The following is a 22,681-nucleotide window of genomic DNA, read 5'->3' on the forward strand; positions in this document are numbered from 1 at the left end:
CAACCAGAGTTCAGCATGCTCCAAATGTGACCTACCTCCCTTTCCATCACACACTCAGTAAATCAGGGTGTGTGTGTTTGGATTTGTGGTTTTGTGTAGTATAAATTAGAAGAGGAAAAGATCTACTGGATCATTTAGTTCATCCCCTTGCCAATGGAGAATTAATTTTCACAAATTATATGTGTTAGTGCTTTAAAAAGAAATGCATTAGAAGAAAATAGGTTTATGAATAAGCCGATAAAAGGTGGAATGCATGTGATGTTTCTTTGAGAGGGACAAAGAGACGCCAGTAAAACTTGATGACACAGAGTTAAAGTCTATATGACAGTTTAAATATCTTGGTTCAGTGTTGAGCTGTGATGGGAATATGGATATGGATGTTAGGTTTCGCATGAAGAGTGGTTGGTGCAAAAGGAGGTAATTGATGGGAATCCTATGCGATGTGATTATGATTATTAGTGAAGGCACAAATGGTACAATAAGGATGGGAAAAAGTTCAAAATATGAAGTAGGGAGGTAAAACAGAGATGTATAAATAAAAAAAGAAGAAAAAAATGTCAGTAGGTCTTAGGTAGGCATCACACATTTTAGCTATTCAGTAGCCTTCAAGGTCAGCAGTGTGGAGTTTGGAAAGTCCTCTTACTAGACCAGCATGGGATGAGCAGCCATTCAGGAGCATCCTTAACTACATCACAGCTCCACAGAGGACTGTTATGAATCCTCAGGTGTGGTCATTTGCTGCACACCTCGCCACCTGCATCAGTAGCAGTTGATCTTACACCAGAGATAGCATTGCAACTCAAAGCCAGGAAGGATCTCATCAAACTGAGTACTAAGGAAGGTGATTTTGCAGAGGGAGCAGCTCGTTCACATGCTGCTCACCACAATGTGGAATCAAATCGGGAGCCATGGGTCTTGAACCCAGGACCACGGAGTTGCCCAGCCCTAGACTCCCTTTACTAGAAAGCTATGATGGTGCTCACAGTAAGTTTCACGGGTTCCTTACTCAATACAGACTCCTGCTTATGCTTCAGCCCCAGGCATATGTCACAGATCAAGCTAAGGTGGGTCTGGTCCTGAGCTTGTTTACTGGGCACTCTCAGGTGAAGACCTCTCGTCTTCTAGAGTAGGATCACCCTGTGTTCATTAATTGGGACTCATTCTTACCAGTGTTTGCTACTATTTTCAATTATTCTCACAAAGCCTGCATGGCAGAGACTGCCTTATGAAAGCAGTGGCAAACCCTGGGGCTAACCCCTTTTTATGTCTTCCAGTTCAGGTTCTTGGCCATAGGTGCTGCCTTGAATCATAGAATCATAGAATCATAGAATATTAGAGTTGGAAGGGACCTCAGGAGGTCATCTAGTCCAACCCCCTGCTCAAAGCAGGACTAACCTCTGCTATATCATCCCAACCAGGGCTTTGTCAAGCCGCAGCTTAAAAACCTCTAAGGATGGAGATTCCACAACCTCCCTAGGTAACCCATTCCAGTGCTTCACCACCCTCCTAGTAAAAAACTTTTTCCTAATGTCCAACCTAGACCTCCCTCCCTGCAACTTGAGACCGTTGCTCCTTGTTCTGTCATCTGCCACCACCGAGAACAGCCTAGCCCCATCCTCCCTAGAACCCCCTTTCAGGTAGTTAAAGGCCGCTATCAAATCCCCCTCACTCTTCTCTTTTGCAGACTAAACAAGCCCAGTTCCCTCAGCCTCTCCTCATAAGTCCTGTGCTCCAGCCCCCTAATCATTTTGTTGCCCTCCGCTGGACTCTCTCCAACTTGTCCACATCCTTTTTGTATTGGGGGGCCCAAAACTGGACACAATATTCTAAATGCGGCCTCACCAATGCCGAATAGAGGGGAATAATCACTTCCCGTGACCTGCTAGCAATGCCCCTCCTAATGCAGCCCAATATGCCATTGGCCTTCTTGACAACCAGGGCACACTGCTGACTCATATCCAGCTTTTTATCCACCGTTACCCCCAGGTCCTTTTCTGCAGAGCTGCTGCCCAGCTCGTCGGTCCCCAGTCTATAGCTGTGCATGGGATTCTTTCTTCCTAAGTGGAGGACTCTGCACTTTTCTTTGTTGAACCTCATTAGATTTCTTTTGGCCCAATCCTCCAGTTTGTTTAGGTCACTCTGTATCCTATCCCTACCTTGCAGGGTATCTACCACTCCCCCCAGCTTAGTGTCGTCCGCAAACTTGCTGAGGGTGCAATCTACCCCATCCTCCAGATCATTAATAAAGATGTTGAACAAAACCGGCCCCAGGACCGACCCCTGGGGAACTCCGCTTGTGACCGGCTGCCAGCTAGACATGGAGCCATTGATCACTACTCGTTGAGCCCTATGCTCTAGCCAGTTCACTATCCATTTTATAGTCCATTCATCCAACCCATACTTCTTTAACTTGCTGATAAGAATACTGTGAGAAACCGTATCAAAAGCTTTGCTAAAGTCAAGGTATATCACATCCACCGCCTTCCCCACATCCACAGAGCCAGTCACCTCATCATAGAAAGCAATCAGGTTGGTCAGGCATGACTTTCCCTTGGTGAATCCGTGTTGACTGTTCCTGATCACCTTCCTCTCTTCCAAGTGCCTTAAAATGGATTCCTTAAGGACCTGCTCCATGATCTTTCCAGGGATTGAGGTGAGGCTGACCGGTCTGTAGTTCCCCGGATCCTCTTTCCTCCCTTTTTTGAAGATGGGCACTATATTTGCTTTTTTCCAGTCCTCAGGGACCTCCCCCTGTTGCCACGAGCTTTCAAAGATAATAGCCAATGGCTCTGAAATCACCTCAGCCAACTCCCTCAGCACCCTCGGGTGCATTGCATCCGGCCCCATGGACTTGTGAATGTCCAATCCTTCTAAATAGCCTTGAACCTGTTCCTTCAGCACTGCGGGATGTTTGCCTCCTTCCCATTCTGTGCCACCCAGTACAGCAGTCTGGGAGCTGATCTTGTCTGTGAAGACAGAGGCAAAAAAGGCATTGAGTACCTCAGCCTTCTCCACATCCTCCGTCACTAGGTCGCCTCCCTCTTTCTTTAAGGGGCCTACACTTTCCCGAATCTTCCTCTTGTTGGCAACATGCCTGTAGAAACCCTTTTTGTTCCCCTTCACGTCCCTTGCTAGCTGCAACTCCAATTGCGCTTTGGCCTTCCTCATTTCATTCCTGCACGTTCGAGCAGTGTTTATATACTCCTCCCTAGTCATCTGACCAAGCTTCCACTTCTTGTAAGCTTCTTTTTTGCGTTTAAGTTCGCCAAGGACATCTTTGTTAAGCCAAGCTGGACGCCTACCATATTTGCTATTCTTTCTGCACATCGGGATGGTTTGCTCTTGTGCCCTCAATAAGGTCTCCTTAAAATACAGCCAGCTCTCTTGGGTTCCTTTCCCCCTCATATTAGCCTCCCAGGGAATCCTGCCCATCAGTTCCCTGAGGGAATCAAAGTCCGCTTTTCTGAAGTCCATGGTCCGTATCCTGCTGTTCCCCTTTCTTCCTTTCATCAGGATCCTGAACTCGACCATCTCATGGTCACTGCTGCCTAGGTTGTCACCCACTTCTACTTCCCCTACCAAATCTTCCCTGTTTGTGAGCAGCAGGTCAAGAGAAGCACGGCCCCTAGTTGGTTGCTCCAGCACTTGCACCAGGAAATTGTCAGCGACACTCTCCAAAAACTTCCTGGATTGTTTGTGCTCTGCTGTATTGCTCTTCCAGCAGATGTCAGGGTGATTGAAGTCTCCCATGAGAATCAGGCCCTGTGAACTGGAAACTTTCCCCAGTTGAGTAAAGAAAGCCTCATCTACCTCATCCTCCTGGTCTGGTGGTCTGTAACAGACACCCACCACGACATCACGCTTATTGTTCTTGCTTCTAAGCTTAACCCAGAGACACTCAACTGACTTATCTCCAGTTTCATACTGGAGCTCAGAGCAGTCATAGTGCTCTCTTACATACAGTGCAACTCCTCCCCCCTTTCGCCCCTGCCTGTCCTTCCTGAACAGTTTATACCCATCCATGACCGCGCTCCAATCGTGAGAGTTATTCCACCAAGTCTCAGTTATTCCAATCATGTCGTAGTTTCTTGACTGTGCCAGGACTTCCAGTTCCTCTTGCTTGTTTCCCAGGCTTCTTGCATTTGTGTACAGGCACTTGAGATAAGTAGCCGACTGGCCTACTTTCACAGTATGAATCGGGGGGCCTCCCCTGCTGCCCCCTCCTCCTTCTGCTTCCTTGCGGTGTCCCTCTTCCCCACTAACCTTCGGGCTTAGGTCCCCGTCCCCCGTCAAAACTAGTTTAAAGCCCTCCTCACTAGGTTAGCCAGCCTGTCTGCGAAGATACTCTTCCCTGTCTTCGTTAGATGAATCCCGTCTCTTCCTAGTAGTCCTTCTTCCTGAAACAACATCCCATGATCGAAGAATCCAAAGCCCTCTCTTCGACACCACCTGCGTAACCACGCATTTACTTCCACAATGCGACGGTCCCTACCTGGGCCTTTTCCCTGAACAGGGAGGATGGATGAGAACACCACTTGCGCTTCAAACTCCTTTATCTCTTTTCCCAGAGCCACATAGTCTGCAGTGATCCGCTCAAGATCATTCTTGGCAGTGTCATTGGTGCCCACGTGGAGAAGCAGGAAGGGGTAGCGGTCTGAGGACTTGATAAGTTTTGGCAGTCTCTCCGTCACATCCCGAATCCTAGCTCCAGGCAAGCAGCACACTTCTCTAGTTTCCCGGTCCGGACGGCAGATGAATGAGGCTACACTTCTCCATCGGTTTCAACAATGTCTTTGCAAAGAACTAAAAGATGAGCTGGTATGGGTGGACTCCTCTCCCACCAGTTTAGAAGTCTTTATGGACCTGCATATCTGGATTGATTCTAGCCTGCATGAATGACAATAGGAACATGAGGCCCTCAACTATTTCTTGTATTTACCTAAGGCTCAGCCCTCAGACCCAAGCAAGATCAATCTCAGTTGAGCACAGACAGAATGACATAGTATGGCCACACCTTTTCCCAGGCAAGCATGAGTATAGAAAACAGGAGAGTTTCTGTTTCTATTGTGGAGAAGCAGGGCATGAGATATCCATGTAACCTCTCAAAACTCCTGTTAACCCAATGACAGGGAAAAGACAACCTCCATACCCAGTCAGGGTCCTGAGCCTGGGAACCCCCAGGAAGAAACCCCAAGACTGTGTTAAATCAGCGGTTCCTCATCCATCTCCTACAGATTCCCTTGCACCTGCAGATCCAGCAGATTGAACATGCCTTCCCCACAGAATGTGCCTTGATCAATTTGAGAGCAGGGGACAATTTTATGGATTTTTCCATCATGGCTTGCATCCTTGGTCTTCCAGGGCAAATTCTACCAAATCAGAACAGTAGATGGGCCACCTCCGGCATCAGGCCCAGTTACACAGGAGACCGCACCACTGGAAGTGGTGATTGGAGAGCTCTGGAAAGTTTATGGTTTAACCTTATTTCCTCCCTGCATTTCACCCGGATTCTAGGGACACCCTGGTTAGTCTGTCATGACCCCTATATTCTGTGGTCCCATGTTATTGCCTTCCTGTTGAGCTTCTGTACGGAAAATTGCCTTCTTGTTAAAGAACTTGGAGCCCTAGATACCATGCCGGAGGATCCCATTCCATTAGACCAGATGCTCCCCCAGCTGACGGCCATCCTATTGAAACCAGAAATGCCAATTCCACACAAGGAACCATGTCTTCCTGGGAAGTATCAAAACTACGAGGGTGTCATTGAAAAACAGAATGGAGACTCGCTAACGCTGTGTATGATTGCTCCATTGGCCATCAAGCAAGAGTCATAGTTCTGTTCAAGCATATATATTCTATGTCTGAACCAGAGCTATCAGCATTAAGAGAATACCTTCAGGAAAACCTAGATAAAAGTTGTACCTGCCGCTTTACCTTCTCTGAGACTGTGCATAGTCTATAGGCACTGAATCAAATAACCCTATGCAATTTATAGTGCTTACCGTTAATGCCAGAGCTCTTGGACTGAATATGGTCAGCTCAGATATTCACAAAACTGGACCTTAGGGGAGTACATAATCTAGTTTGAATCAGGGTGTAGAAGGATTGGAAGTCAGCCTTTAAAATTTGTAGAGCCCTGAAAATCCACAGATATCCATTTTATATCTGCAGACCCTTTTTTTTGTGGGTGGTGGATCAGATGCAGATCTCAAAGGTGGGGAAGCAGCTCTCTGCAGTTCATAGCCTTTGATGCTGCTTCCCCATCTTTGAGATCCAGGGGTGGGGGCTCCCCCTGCTGGCCACTGATCAGCTATTTGGCAGCTGCCTGGAGGGGCTGGCCCTTGAACAGCTGTTTGGTAATGGCAGTTGCAGTGGGGCTGGCCTCCAAACAGCTGCCTGAAGGGCAGAAGACCTAGAAGACTGTGGATGGTGGGTTGGATGTTAATTAATTCCATCAGATGCGGATCCACATTTTTGTATCTGCTCAGGGCTCTAAAAATTTGGTATGGACACTTTGAATACTTGGTAATGCCCTTTGGACTCACCTTCCAGCACCTGATCAAAAGACATATTTTGAGATAGCCACGACCAGTTTGTGGTGGTGAACCTAGATGATATTGTAATCTGCTCCAGTGATCAAATCAGTCACAACCACCATGTCTGTAAAGTTTTCACACAACTACACCAGCATGGGTTATATACAAAACTGGAACAGTGCATATTTGACCAATCATCTGTCAAATGTTTCGGGTTCATTCTGTCTGCAGGTGGACTATGGATGGGCTCTCAAAAAGTATTGGCAGTTTGGGAGTGGGCATATTTGGGAGTATACAAAACATCCAAAGAGCATGGGATTTTCCAACTTCTACAGGAGGTTTATTCCAAAGTTTTCAAAGGTTACAAGCCCTATCAACCATCCACCATACACCTGTATAGTTTCATTGGTCCCGGAGGCTTGACAAGCATTGGAACATCTGAAGATAGCTTTTACATCTTCCCCAGTGCTGATCCACCCTAATCTTGAACCACCCTTTATCCTTGAGGCTAATGCTTCTGACCTAGCCGTTGTGGCAGTAATATCCCAAACTGTGGGCCCACAGTGAAAGATAAATCCATCTGCACATGAAAACTTACTCACAGTTTATATCCAGGTTCTGGAACAAGGTGTTCCATCTTTGAGACGACTGGCCCCATGCATCCACCACATATCACTCCTAGACGTACAGCCAATCAGAACAGATCAACCAGGTGCTTGAACAATACCTGTGCTACTTCCTGAACCATTGTCAAAATAACTGGACCACTAGCTAAATTTGCTTATGTAAGCCGGGTCTGAATGAGCTCCCTTCTGCTGAGCAAACTGGGGTAAACCCTTCAGGACCAAACTATATTTACATGAGCACACCCACACTGCATAGTTATCCAACAGACAGAGCTGTGTTGTCAAAGTGATTGACTTTGACCGGTCTTGGGTTACAAATCACTTTACAAATTCATTTCACTTGAATGCAGGGGTAATGAAATGTTGTTATCTTTATTGTATGAGCATAGGGCAGCAGAACTGTGCTCAGTCTATCCTGATTGTGCTGGTCACCATCATCTGAACTGAACACAATAAGTGGGGGGATCGGATGCCAGACTGGCCCAAATTGTAAAAGGAATATGTTTGAAGACTCTGTCTCTTGAAGCTAAGCAGATGTTATCCACATACTTGAATGACCTTGAAATTGTTGGGGACACATCATTTCTAAATATGTTGAAAAAAGTTGGAGGAAGAACAGATCTCTACAAACTTCATGGAAAATATAGCAGAACTGTTTATATGAAATATATTATTGATGATGTGGAGAACTTATCAACTACTTCGCCTCACTGTGACACTGTAATAGATAGTCAGCTTGAAGTTGCAACGGTTTATAAACCTGATGAAGCCTGGAATACTCCACCTTTATGAACATCCATCCATCTGTTTTGGGAACTTTAGTAATCCCTATACCTCATGGGGCTACAGATAATCTGGCAGAAATGGCCTGGATATGATAGACGGGGCATCTTCAAGAGACAGAGACTTCAAACAGATTGAGGACATCCTGAACCAACACATGGGATCCATTAGTGGCTATTGCAAGAAGTGGAAACATAAGACTAGTGCATTAAAGACAGTATATATCATGCTTCTGTCTTAACCACACAAGCACTTTCTTGGATGGAGAATGATGGGCATATAACTCAAAGCCAGTATATCTTGCATGACCCTCAGCAGCAAGCCATCTTTTTTCTCCACATGGTGAAAGTAGGGCTGCTCACCTCAGCAGAGAGCCTACCACTGCTAGTCTCCTGTGGAGTTCTTGGAAACTTTCCACACAGCCAGCACTATCCCATACTTACTTGGATCGGAGTGATGATCATCTAATAACCATTGTCCCTAGATTGCGGTGGAATTATAGAAGAGCAGACTGGAAAAACACATAGAGTTGACTGATAAGTATATAGTGTAAATACCACATAATACCTCTGTAGAAAACACTTATACTTGCTTCTCCATAGCAATCTTCAAAGCAGCCACTAAATCCATCCCACATGGCTATCAAAAGGCTTTACTCTGCTTAGATGAGGAATGTGCAGACTTTTGAAGCAGTATGAAGTATCTGGTGACTCAGATACAGCACAACAAACCATCTCATTGACAGCCTCAATGCCCATTGCAGGGAACATTGGAAAGAAGTTAGATCCAATATGGATATGACAAAGTCTAGCATGAAAGCGTGTTCACTCATAAGGAAGATTGGGACAGCACAGAGACTACCTCATATATGTCAGTGTAAAATTTCCCCAAATTAGCACTGCCATACACCTAACTAACATGGCAGAAGCTAACAGGGACAAACCCTTTGAGGAATCAGTAAAGAGGAAATGGCAAATACAGACTGGCCCCACCTTGGCATGAGGAAGACAGTTTCCAGCCTTTCTCCACTGAGGAAGTAGAGAGAGCACTGAATCACAGAAAAATCAGGAAAAAGCAGGCTGCCTTGACAAGATTTCACCAGAAATGCTACTACACCTTTGTAAGAAGAGCACAAAATGGCTGTCAATGTTCTCTGTCATCCAAGAGAACCAGATGCCTAAGATCTGGCAGAAAGGTAGGATAATAGCTATAACAAAACCAAGAAAAGACCAGTCTCTTCCAGCTAGCTACTCTCTGATATGACTTCTGAACTATGCTTACAAACTTCTGGAGCGACTAATCATGCAAAGAATCATCCCCACAGTAGAGCAGGTTTTGAGTGATGACACCTATTAGGTGAACTTGTGATCAAGTTCTTGCATTATCACTTATATATAGAAAATGGTTTCCAATAGAAGGAAATAGACAGGGGCTGTGCTTCTTGATTTGACAGCAGTATATGATACCATCTGGCACACTGGCCTGCTGGTCAAGATGTCAAAGGTATTACCTTTATGGTTATGGAAATGGTGCTTTGAAATAGACAATCCTCCATGGTCAGAACATGCCTAGGAAACTAAAGAGGATTAGGCCAGCCATGATATAGGGGTTGGAATGCTGACCAGTGAGAAAGAGAGAACACAACTTCACACTGATTAAATGAAAATGCTGAGGTGGATGCTGGCTAAGTTGAGAGCTGATAGGATGCACATTGAGATGGTATGAGCCATGATGCAGGTAGCCTCCCTCATGGAAAAACAGATGGAGTATCAGCTGAGATGGTTGAATCATGTGAGACAACGAGATGCAGAATATATTTGTCAGAAAATACAGGATCTAATAGTCACAGGACAAAGATCACAAAGAAGACCTGAAAAAGGAGGTTCAAACCACTGAAGGAGGACATGGAGAAGGTTGATGGCTTTATGGACGACTCACTCAACAGGAATGGTTGGAGATGAAGCACAAGAGCTGCTTACCTGACTAATGGGACAAAGCAAAGGTGAAGAAGAAGAAGACATGTTTTAGTGTTTTGTTCGACTAAATATTTCAAGAGATAGGGTTTCTATTACTTCCCTTGAGAGGTTATTGCAGAGGTGAGATATAGAATCTCCCTTCTAGGTAATTTTCCTTGTATCCAGACTGAATGTTCTTTTCCTCAATACTTCCTTCACTTCAAAATCTCTTCTTCTCTAATAATCATAAACCATGATTTTGCTAACATCTTTTCAAAATTACTATTTCCAAGATGCTATCAGTCTTGTACCTTATGGTGTTTCTTTTCCTATCTTTTGATTTTCTTTCTTTAATATCTTGCTCAAAATTGTGCTCAGTGCTGCAGATGTGATCGTTCCTCCCCTATACATAAAGATATCTTCTGATCTGTATTCAAATCTTCTATTGATAATATCCATGTCAAGACCTAAGCCCTTACCCCAAGAGTGTGGCACAATTAACTTTGGATACAATATTATTTTTTATTTTCTGATTAAGCAGCCAACTCTAGTTTTACTCCATTAGAAATACATTGTTCTGAGTTTAATGGGTGCACATTTGCATCATGATTAATTTATGTTCAGCTTCCATGGCCACAGATCAGCAGCTGTGTAGTGGTACTATCCTCAGCAAACCAGAGGTTAAAAGTTTCTCAAACATTTCCCCCCTGTTTCTCCCTCCCCCAGTACCTTAGTCCCACACAGTATCGCTGTCCTAAAGGGGAGCAGGCAACGTATCTGTTCCCAGACAAAACTACTGAGGCCAAGGCTATAATGTATAACTAACAGAGTAATGGATTAAGAAATACATCAAGTATTTAGAATCTGTCTGGCATTCACTATTAGATTATTACAGTGTCAAGGAAAGTCCTCAACAGTATTGAGGAATGCTGTTGTCCTGAAGTGCAATAATCTTTAGCTGATAATCTAGCTATAATCTACTATAAATCTATAATTTAGCAATAATCTACTAACTGACTAGTTTGCATTTAGTTATTTTATCCTGCCTGAGGCTTGGAAACTGGTTGAATGACTTACTCATGTGAATTGATAATTTCATGCCTTGTTATCTGTAAACCAGCTGTGTCCATAACTGAAGGGTGTATAGAGTGAAATCTATAAAGAGTGAAATCCTGCCCTGGCACAGGAAGGAATAAGAGTGCTAGGCAGTGCGTCCTCTGCTTGAGAGATCCTGGTGTAGGATTCAGTAGAGTGGTCTGAGACGCTGCTCAGTTAGTCTATACAGCTCCTTTCTGGCTAGCAAAGGCAGTAGATGCTGACTGGACAGACTGACCTGCTGCCCATGGTGGGACTGTAGAGCATCACTAGAGTGAGTCTATATCACTAAAGCTCCCTTACGTGCTGCATTCTTCTCTGCTACTGACCTTGCCTTCTCCAATATAAACACACAGGCTACATCTACACTACAAGCTAGGGGTGTGATTTCCCGCTCATGCACACATACTTACGCTAGCTCGATGAGAGTTAGCACAAGTATAACTAGTAGCGTAGGTGTGGTAGCACAAGCAGCAGCAGCAGTGGCATAGCTTAGCTCATCTGTGGGGTTTAGGCCAGTTTGTACTCAACAGAGCTAAACTATGCTGCCACTTCCCCTTCCCAGGCTACCATGGCTACATTACTATTTATACTGTGTACGCGTTCTGGTAATCACACCAGTGTAGTGTAGACGTAGCCTTAGACAGTAGTACATTTAAAAAAATAACCCTTATTTAAAACAAAATCCTACACTGCACACATAATTCTCTCTCTGGGAGAGGCTGACCTCAAATGATAAATGGTAGTTATGTCACTGAATACATTATTGGAAAGTGTTCTGATACTATGATGATGAGGACAACATAAGAACCAGGATAGAGTACAAGCCCTGCTGCTTCTGAATAAACCCCTGTGTAGGTAGAGATAGTAGAGACCAGGTTGTGGGGGGATGCTGTTGACTTAGGGTTCTTCTCCAGAATACCCTGTCATGGAGTCATTCCTAATAACCAACAAACTATCTAGCTTAAAGAACATCAAAAGGATGTATGGCTTTCCTTTTCTGTTGTGAGAATATATGAGAATGAACTAAATAAAACAATATTACATGGATTATCAATGCTCATGCATCAGGAGATAAACCAGCCCCTGGGAGAAGTGAAGACAAAAACTTCACTGTAGGTTTAATAATATAATTAGAGCTGGTAAAACTTTTCTTAATTTCCTCAATTTCTGAAAAAGTTAAAAGTGGCAAAGTTACAGAGTTTTTCATTTTTCCTTTTGCCACTCTATAACTCGAAAGTTAGACTGGAAAAGTCTTGAAAAGTTACAGAATAGAGAAAGGAAAAGGAAAAATAAAGAGAGAAAAAGTAAAAAAAAAAAAAAAAAAAAACCCAGTTCCATAGATGTCATTTTTTCCATTGTCAGTGAGGAAAAGTTGGAAAAAAATAAAATCCAAACTTTTGAAATAACCATGTTTCAAAAAAGTTTTTTTTTCAAAAACAAACAAAATGAAAATTATAACTCAAAATAAAAAATGTTTTTCATTCAGAAATTTCTCATTGAAAAATGTTGCCAAAAATATTTTCCCACAAAAAATTTAGCTTATTTTTCAGCAGGAAAATTTTTTGGTTGACAAACTATTGCTGAGCCATTTAAATGACTGTTATAATTATGAAGGTTATAATTATAATTTCCTGTGCAATTTGCCATATTATCCAGATGAATTGAAATAATGGACTTGGCAGATCATTGATCCATTCTGGTATAGCAATACTTACGTTCCTACGGTCATTGAAAATTGGCTCCCTGTATTAACTTTAAATTAGCCATTGGTATAGTATATCAGCATTAAAGCTAGGTATGGTTTAGCTTTAAATCTATTATTATTTATATTTCAGTTGAAACCAAAGGCCACAATCAAGATTGAGGTCTTCTGGTGGTAGGCATTATTCAAACACATAGAAATTCATGGTCCCTATCCCAAAGAGCTTGCAATCTAATTAAAGAAATGACGCAATAAGTGCGACACATATAGGAGGGAGGGAGAAAGGGAAAGCAAAGGTAGCACTAATGTGATGTGTTGTGTAATCTGGTGAGAACAGCATGGGGGTAGGAAAGAAAGTGAGGAAATGGGAGGGAAGAAATTAAGTGTGAAGGAGGAAAAAGGACAGGAGGAAAAGGGGGAATAGGATGGAGGGAAGGAAGAAAGATGTAGAGGATCATGAAGGGCGGGGAGAGTGAGGCTGGCAGTAGAGGGTCATGAGAGAGAGGGGTGGGATGAGGCCAGAGTAAAGGGTCAATCATCAAAGACAAGAGAATGTCCAGAGTTCAACTTGTAGAATGTAGCCTGCAGACGTCAGTGGAGACCATGCTACTGTTCCTAGCTATTTGTTGGGGAAAAAAATAATATCTGAGCACTTGTGTACCTGTGGTGTTGATGCATCTCTCATTCCTTACTGAACACAAAGGGCCACATTTTTAAGGATATTTTAGGCACCTAACTCCCATTGATTTCAATAGGAGTTAGGTGCCTAAATACCTTTAAAAGGCTGGCCCTAAGAGCCTTATCATGAGATGTTAAAAGACTTTTTAAAATGGCATGTCTTAAGAAAAGAAGACTTGGGGGGGGGGGGGTGGATGATAGTCTTCAAATGTGTTAGGAGCTGTTATAAAGAGGACAGTGATTGATTGTTCTCCATGTCCACTGAAGGTAGGACAAGAAGTAATTGGCTTACTCTGCAGCATATTTTAGTTAGATATTAGGAAAAATATAACTATATATATACATTAGGAAACTATAAGAGTAGTTGAGCAATGTAACAGTCTGCCAGAGAACGTAGAATCCCCATCTTTTGAGGTTTTAAGGAACAGGTTAGATCAATGGTTCCCAACCTGTGGCCCACAGGCCAAAAGTGGCCAGCAAAGTCTTTCAGAGTGGCCCGCAGATCCCCTCCTGCTGGCTGCAAAAGGGAGCCGCTGCATAAATACCCAGGCAGAGCGTGTTACTGGTGCAGGCTCCTTGCTGCAGCCAAGGGAACGGGAGATCAGCACTCTCCTCCCATGGCTGTAGCAAGAAGCACAGCAAAATGCTCCATGTAGGTCCCTAGGCACTGGGGTCCCTGCTGGAGCCAGAGGGAGGGGAACACTGATCTTCCATCCCCCTGGCTGCAGAAGGGAGCCACTGCCTAAGGACCCAAGTGGATTGCATGGTTTCCCTGCTGCAGCCAGGGGGACAGGAGATCCTCCTCTCTGAACTCCTTCCCTATGGCTGCAGTGGAGGGGGGTGGGAGGCTGCTGGTGGAGACTGGTGGCCCTTCAGCATTGTAAAAATTATATTTGTGGCCCTTGAGCCAAAAAGATTGGGAACCAGTGGGTTAGATAAATGCCTGTCAAGGATGGTCTAGGAGGTGTATGTGGTGATGCCTCATAGCAGGGGACTGGACAAGATGACTTCTCGAGATCCCTTCCAGCCCTACATTTCTGTGATTCTGTGGTGTGATAAATACCTCCTACAAGGAGGTAAAGGTGTTCAGCATATTAGAGATGGCACCCAGCACCTTGCAGGATCAGTCCCTACTGTAGCTTTTCATTAACATTTAGAATTGTGAGTTTTAAAGTTACACTGCCAAGGGATCAAGGAGGGAATATATAATAGCTATTTAGGGGAGATACTATCTTATCACAAATAGTTAGTGTACAAAAGTTCATATTGGAAAACTACTTTTCCTAAGGTAGAGAAACTAGATCATGATTACCTTACAGAGTATATGCGGCAGTAATAAATTGTTACAATAATGGAAATTAGAACCAGACACTCTTGCAAAAAAAGTCCATTACTAAACATATTACTGCTGTCTTAAGTCTCAGCATTATTATTTAAAGATTACACTCAGGAAAAAACAGAGATTGGACCTGCCCCACCATTATTTGTACTTATCTCCAGTAAATCTATATTGCTTATCCAGTAGAAGTTTCTAAAACAGATTCTATCCATGTGAACCAAGTTTTAGGAGAGTTGAAGAATTAGATTTGTATTGGATCTATCTAAGAATAAGGAAAAGTAAATTGGATATCAGAGTGTACAACAAAAGAAGGCCAAATTCTGCCCTTGAATATGCTCCCAGAGGGTTCCAGTTAGCTTATGCCTGCACACACAAAGGCAGAAACTGGCCTTTATATGGTGGATGGATTGCATAGTCCCATTGACTATTTGAGTATTGTCACTTGCACATTTTTGATTGTCATGTGTCACTGTTATAGAAAACGAGCATCCTAGCAAGAGGCAACCTTTAGCAATACCGTTTCTGATTCGTCTTCATCAATATTTCATAGACAGCACATTTAAAAGGTGTTACCCTGTCTCTTTAGTTAAATGGATGTGAGAAAGAGATTTCCTGGCCAAGCTGAGATAAAATGATATTCTAAATACAATTAATCGATCAAGGTGTGTGAATCTAGCCTGTCACAGTAATAAATTATAATGCTATTCCTGTAGTCATCTTGGTCACTTCAGCCTGTGTGACTGTAACTTCACTTAAAACTCCAGCTCACTATTCGCAAGTATGAAGTTTGTATTCAAGCAGCATTTTGTACTCCATTATGATATTTCCAATGTAATTTATGTTAATGCCAGCTTCTAGAAGGATGTGTGTATGATAAAGCCAGTAAGGGCACAGCAAAAATACAGTCTGGGGATATTGCAAACCTAGCACTTTTCACCACCATGAACAGTGTACAGTATAATAATCAAGTTGACTTTAATTATCTTGTCATGTAAACCATTGTGCCTTTAACCTCGATAGTGATATATTTTCAATATCAATTTCAGCTAACTGTGGGCTCCGCAGGTAATAACAATATACATCACACAGAAATATAAACTAATAAAATTTAATTCGGAAAGATTATATGAAATTAACATTACTACTAAAGATGTTAAAAAACTGTTAGTTTTGTGAAATTGCATTCAAGAGGAGGTTAGTGCTTCAAACAAGCAAACAAAAAATATCCCTCACTCTTAAATGAAAGAGGCTGAGTAATGTTGTTAGAGTAACAGCCAGCACTTAGCCCAACCAATATCAGGGCTAAGTGCTGTATAGGCCCTTGCCCCAAACAGCTTCCAATCTCAATAGACAAGACAGACAAAAGGTGTTACATCATGAACAGATCTGTCTACAAATGAAGTTTGAGTATACAAAAAATATTCATCTAACTATGTCACTAATTATGGCATGCTTACATGCTTTAATCTGGTTGTACCCATACAATGAGAGGGTATCGAATCTTTGTAGAAAACTCTAAGTGCCTGATCCTAATAAGTGACTGCAATGGGAGTTGAATGCCAGGTGTGCAGCATCAGCCTGAATTGCTATTTGAGATTATATTTTATCTTGAATATAATTATATCTAATCTTATTTTATTACATATAGTATCATTCATACAAACTGTTTCAAAATGTTGAACAAAGTAAGTACCAGATATTATAAAGTCATATGCATGTGAGTATTCCCACTGAAGCCAATTAACTGAAATCGGTTAATTAGGGTGCCAGTCCTACCTGTAGATGAACCAATTATATAGTTAAAGGGAAAGGTTCTAGCATCATAAAGATTTTCCCTTTTCTTCTATACTCACCCTTACTACTCTGTGACAATACCCATTTATTTTCAGTTTATTTCAACTTGTGCAGCTGGAAGGGTAGTTTTTGGTTAAGGCACAACACTAGAGACAGGTAATAGATGTTCTGTTCCCAGCTCAATCTCACACTTCCTGTGTCACCTAGGGGTGAGATGCTAACCTCAGTTGCTTCATTGGTAAACCATGTTGCAATAATAATATATGGTGCACAGGTGTTGTGGGGCTTCATTTGTGAAGCACATTAAGATCCTCAAATGGAAAGCTCTTTACAAGTACAAAGTGTTTCTTTAATTTTCTTCAGCCTGCAGATGAAAGCTAGAATGGAAAGGAAGTAATGAGCAAATACTACATTAGTGGTTTTTGGAGAGCTGGAGGGAGCTATGAGGTAGCAGTGGCCAAAAGGCAATGCAGACAAGGTATGGGGAGATTGGAGCAAACTTCTAAGTTGATACAAAAGAAGGGAGTCATTGCAGTTCATGGATGGATTGAAGCAGGTGTGAGAGGAGATAGACCAATAAATAAATAAATAGAGACCGGCATGCTAGGCTTTTTGCTCTGAAGGTTACAGGTCACAAGAGTGAAGCATTCTTTGGTAACCTGCTTAGAGTCCAGTCCTGCTTACATTGAAGTAAGTAGTAATGCTGTTATTCATTTCAATGGGATCAGGATCAAGCCCTAAATACTATATTCTAGAGCTGTTCACTATTCTAGAGCAATTCACTCTTGAATTGTGAAAAAAATCTCTCTCTAAAGGTACAGGTTTTATTTCTGTATTTTGGTTCTTTTTTATAGCCTCTCATGTCCTTTATAAAAACGTGTCCTTTCTTCTCACCCTGGAGACTTAGCTGAATATTCAGTGAGACATTTTCTAATAGACATAAAATATTCTGATAAAGTAATAAAATATTAGAATAATTATTTTTCTTTTGGCACAGCCTTTCATAGTTTCTTTTCTTTTCTTTTCTTTCAACCGTTTGATATAAACTGTGTTTATATCCCACACAGAACAAGATGCCTAAAAAAGCCAATGTGAAAGGGAGAGCTTTTGCATATGATGTTCCATTTCTCCCTCATTGCTGTAAAGTGTCAGATAATGTGCTGAATAGACTTTCTTACAAGGATAATCCAACTGAAGATCCATGGAGCATAATTCACAGAGCAATATCAACTTTTGTTAAACATAGTTTGCCCTTTTAATTTAAGTTTCGTTTGGCTCTTTCAGCACTTTATGGAGACTAGTTCTTATAGCGCTCTTCCACATAGTTCTGAATTAATTATATAAATCAATTTTTTTCATTTGGCCAAAAAGCAGTTTCATCATCAGCTTTGCACTAGTTTTTTTCCCCCTAGATTTTATTCTCATTTCTTTTCCTCCTCATTACTTATACCAACACCCACAGAATCTTCTACAGAAAGATGTTTAATGATTAGCTTCTTCTTGATCCCCCACTGGTTAGAGCAGCAACATGTGGTCTTTAGCATTTGTAAAGCCTAATAGATTCAAAGAGAACTGGAAAATAATTGACGTGCATTCGTACATGATAATGCTTGCTCACAAATCACACAAACCAATGTCAGAATATGCCTATCTGTGACTCTCATATAATCCATTCAACACTATTACCCATTATCTCTCCCACTCTTCCTTTCTTCCCGCTGCTACCTGGTTGATGGTATTGAAGGACTGTTCTTCTTCTCTCCCCTCCTGTTCCTTACTTCTGCCTTTTGAGAACGAGGGATTTTTTCTTCTCAATTCACTACTTCCAACTGCACATTTTTCCCTGGCTGCTTAGGTAGATGGGAGGGAACCTAGCATCTCTGGTGCATTTTATCAGCACTCCCCATCTATATCAGTGCAACATAGAGCATGTGTTCAGTGTTCCATCTGAGAGGAGCTTCATTCAGGTCTGTGGTCTCTACAAGTCTCTAAGAGCCATGTGTGGTCTATAAGGTCACAGATTGAGTTTCAGTGAGTATTTCTGGGCTAATTGTGCTGGAAAGCTGACTATTAACCCTTTATCTGGAATTATATATCCAGTTTTGGCCTGAACTGTGATATAAGAAGAAAGTTCATTGTTAAACTCTCATCCCATAAGGATCAGATTAAAGATTTTATCTAGCTGCCATTACAGTTATTAGGAAAACATGCATTGTGTTTATTAGAAATTGGATTGGGCACTAAGAAACCAGTTTTTTTTTTGTTTGTTAATTTGAAGAATCAGAATTAAAGCATATACAGGTGTTTCTCCATTATATTTTGGGATTATAGTATATACTAAATTGAAGTTTTCAGTGCAAATGAAAAAATACACAGAGGGGTAAGATGAAACAAACCAAACACTCAAAGCTTTCAAGCAAATGGACATGAGCATGTACCGGCAACAAAACAGGGCAAACAAAACTATAAAAGGATTCTCAGATAAAGCACGTGAGGAGAGATGGAGAGAGCTGTCGTTCTGAACCCTATGTTTTAAGTTATCCAAGGTACAAAGTCCAATTCAGACAATCATATAAAATTATTTATAAAAGTTGGAGATAAATAGACTGGTACTAACTAGAGTTTTTAGGTTAGCAACAAGTTGTAGAAATGGGAAGTAATGTCTATTGTAGAAAGCACTGAAATGATTTTAGATTTGTTAATTTTATTGGGTTGAGGTTGCCAACCCTTCTTGACATTATTTATCTGAGGGACACTGAAAGAGCCAGTGGGATGGGTGGACTGGATGGAATAAATTCATCATTAAGGCTTCTATTGTCCTCACCACTTCTAGGGGCCCCAGGATCCATGACGACATCACTAGGCCTTTATTATCCTGATCCTGAGAGAGGCCCTAACCAGATAGAGCCATAGAGAGGGAAGCTTAATGGCATCAGGATCTCCACCAGCTCTAACTAGCTCCTGAACATCTAAAATGTGAACCTGAGGTTCCTACTGTTATGCCCTTGCTCATGTGTCATTCCTCTCCTTATTTCTCCTCGTTTCTGTCTCTTTTTGCCTCCTGGCTAAAAAGAGTTTGGCTTAGCTGGACAAGACAACTTCCCCTTTTGCAACACTGCTATGAGCTGGTGCCCAGAAAGGCCAGCTGAAAGTAATGCCTTAGAAAGGCTGACACTGGTAAAAGTTTGCCAAGTTTAGGAGTGCCTGATAAGACCATGAACTGTACCTGTAATTTTCCAAGGTTGCAAGTGAGAGTGATTGTCAGCGACATAAGCTGCATTTTCTTTCTTTACTGTTCTTTTGTCTCCCTTTTTGTGAGTTTCATGTTTTCTTTTAAAGGAAACAGGATTTGACTTCAACGACCACAGTACAAGACCATTTAAATGAACTTTCTGTCTTTTTTCCTCAAAAGGGAAAGTTAATAGCATCGTTATTTCAGTTTGAAAAGGCTGTCAGAGGTTTTCTCCTATAAAAGACTCCATACTGCTAAATAGAAATAGAATATAGGAAATTGTTCAAATGAAAGTCTTATTTAATTTTTTAAGTTTTAAATGCTTTAACTGTTTTCCTTCCTTTTCTGTATTTAATAAAAGGTTAAAATAATTAATCGTGGTTGTTACAATGGGTATAAGCCAGCGATAACTTGACACAGTCAATGTTGTAACAGTAAGCAAGGGTCTTCTAAATATTTTATCCCTTGGTGGGCCAGAGACACCCTCTTAACACAAGAGAGTTAAATTTAAAAGTCTAGAAAAAAAGAGGACTAAGGGACACATAATCTTTGTCTATAAATATTTTCAAGATAAAAGTCTTAAAGAAAGAACAGAATTGTCCACAATCTCAGGGAATGTTAGAACAAGGAGAAGTGGACTTGAGCTAAGGAAAGGAATATTTAGGCTTGACCTTAGAGGGAATGTTTTCAACAAGAGCAATTGGCCAGTAGTATTTCTGTGCCATTACTGCAGATATTCAAGGACAGAAGCGATAAGACATTAATGGAAATGATGTAGTGAGGAGCCCAGCAAAATTCAGAGGGTCAGAGTGGGTGACCCAAGTGGTGATTTCTGGCTCTATTGCTATACAATGCCATGAGAGTGGATTGCTTTTCAAATAGTATTTCTTTCAACCAGTGTGTAAATACATTAGTTCATTACATGTCAGAGCAAAGTATCACAGTTTTAGAGAAAGCATTCATGTTATCTATTGTAATTGACTCATATCACAAAAACCAAATTGCATGGCAGTTGCTAACTTATAATTGGGCTAACATAAAATATAATTCAGACAAGTTTTTCCAGGGTACATTTGAATCATCTCCTCTGTGACAGCATTATTGGTAACAGTTAACATGTTCAGTTGTATACTGTCAGGAAATGGCAGTTTTATTTCTGATACTACTGTCCAACCTAACCTAAGGACTGATGTAACTGGAGTTGTTAATATTTTCCTATGCCTCTTGTGACTTATGAAAAAGAGAGGAGATAACACTTTTTATTGAATGTGCATGCTCTGGATGTCTTTCTGTATGAGCTAAAGAAAAAGAAGATAAATCAGCTTACATATCAATGAGCCCTAAAACTAGATGAACCTACATATACTCATTGTCGCCCATTTTGTGTTATACTACTAACCTCAAACAATGGAAAATCTGACAACCATTTAAGTACAGATATATAGTTACTATTCTCAGTACCCAAAATGCTCTGTTTCTTGCTTGAAAATTACAAGTAGCATAGATGCTTTTGCTTATCTAGTAAATACTAACCCTGTTGACATTTCATTTTTTCTCATTCATATTAGGGAACATATAAGTATTTTTCTGCTTGGAGCAGGTATAGTAATATTGTAAAGTATACCACAACAGGATGGAAAGAGAAGTTCTTGAAACTACAGAATAGTTAACATTTCCTCACTTAGTCTGATTAAATGCTTCACTGCAGTGTACTTGTCATTACATATTAAAATAATGATCCTTGGTTTTAGATTTCTTTTGAAAAGCATTGTTATAATTAAAAAAAAGCCGGTTTATATACAAAATATTTGTAAAAGTACATACAACACAGCAACACCTGTTATGGAGCTCAGAGGCACTTACAGCCTTGAGGCTTGAATAGGATGGAAGTCCATATGTGTGGTTTGGGGAAGTAGATAGACAGGACCTGTGTTCAGTCAACCTTTCTAATCCCCTTGTGCCCAAATATGTTAAGTTACTGGAGAGGAGATCCTTCCTCCAACTGCTGGATTGCATTTGCAACTCACTTGAATGGGAAAATTCTCCAATCAAAATGTTGGATGAGGGAATGAAGAGAAATGAACTTAGGCCCTCTTCGGAGTTCTCTTCATTCTCCCACGAGGCAGGATGGTCTTGATAGCTAGTGCCATCCAATGGATAGGACACTGGACTGGGAGTCAGGAGACCTGGCTTCCATTCCTGCCTCTACCACTGATTGGCTGTGTGACCAGGAGCAAGTCATTTCAACTCTCCAATCCTTGGTCTGTCTTCTCTATGCGCACTGTAAAGTCTATGGGGCAGGAACTGTCTCTTACTATATGTTTGCACATAGCCTAAAGCAATGGAGTTCTGACCTTGGTTAGAGATTCTAGGTGCTAATGTATTACAAATAATAACAATCCTAGTCTATAAAACTGAGATGCAGTTTGACAGACAGTAGATCCACTTGACACTTAACCAAACTAGACTGGAAATAATCAGTACCCCGGAATTCCTGTTTGCTACCTAGGATAGGTTGTTAGACTATGAACACATTCAGTGTTTCCCTTTTTAATTTTTAAGAGCCTACAGGAAACATAACGTTGTTCACGCCCTTCATCATCCTCCAATATCTCACATGTCCCCTTTCCTGAGTCTATGTCTATGAATTTCCCATCACTCCAAATTGTAGGCAATAAATAAAAATTAGAAATAAATAAGAATTAATGTACTAAGATTTTTTTTTCTTTCCTTTCCTTTTTGTTTAATAAAAATACTTTGCATTTGTATCATGCTTTCCATTCAAGGATCTTAATGATTGTGGCAATGTGGGTCAGTTATCTTATCCCCATTTTATAGATGGGGAAACTAAGGCATTAAACAGTTAAATGAGTTGCCAAGGTCAGCAACTGAATCAGTGGCAAAGTCAGGAATTGAACACAGGTCTCTTGTCTCCAGT

General features: G+C 41.4%; 1 protein-coding gene across 2 annotated transcripts in view; it reads left to right on the forward strand.

Annotated features, from left to right (window-relative positions):
* The window catches only part of KCNIP4 (potassium voltage-gated channel interacting protein 4), a 730,028-nt gene that overhangs the window by 670,999 nt on the left and 36,348 nt on the right, over positions 1-22,681 (forward strand). The window lies entirely within an intron of this gene.

This window comes from Emydura macquarii, unplaced genomic scaffold (assembly GCF_026122565.2).
Source record: "Emydura macquarii macquarii isolate MOO-44397 ecotype Brisbane River unplaced genomic scaffold, CSIRO-AGI_Emac_v2 contig_3062, whole genome shotgun sequence".
Taxonomy (NCBI): Eukaryota; Metazoa; Chordata; order Testudines; family Chelidae; genus Emydura; species Emydura macquarii.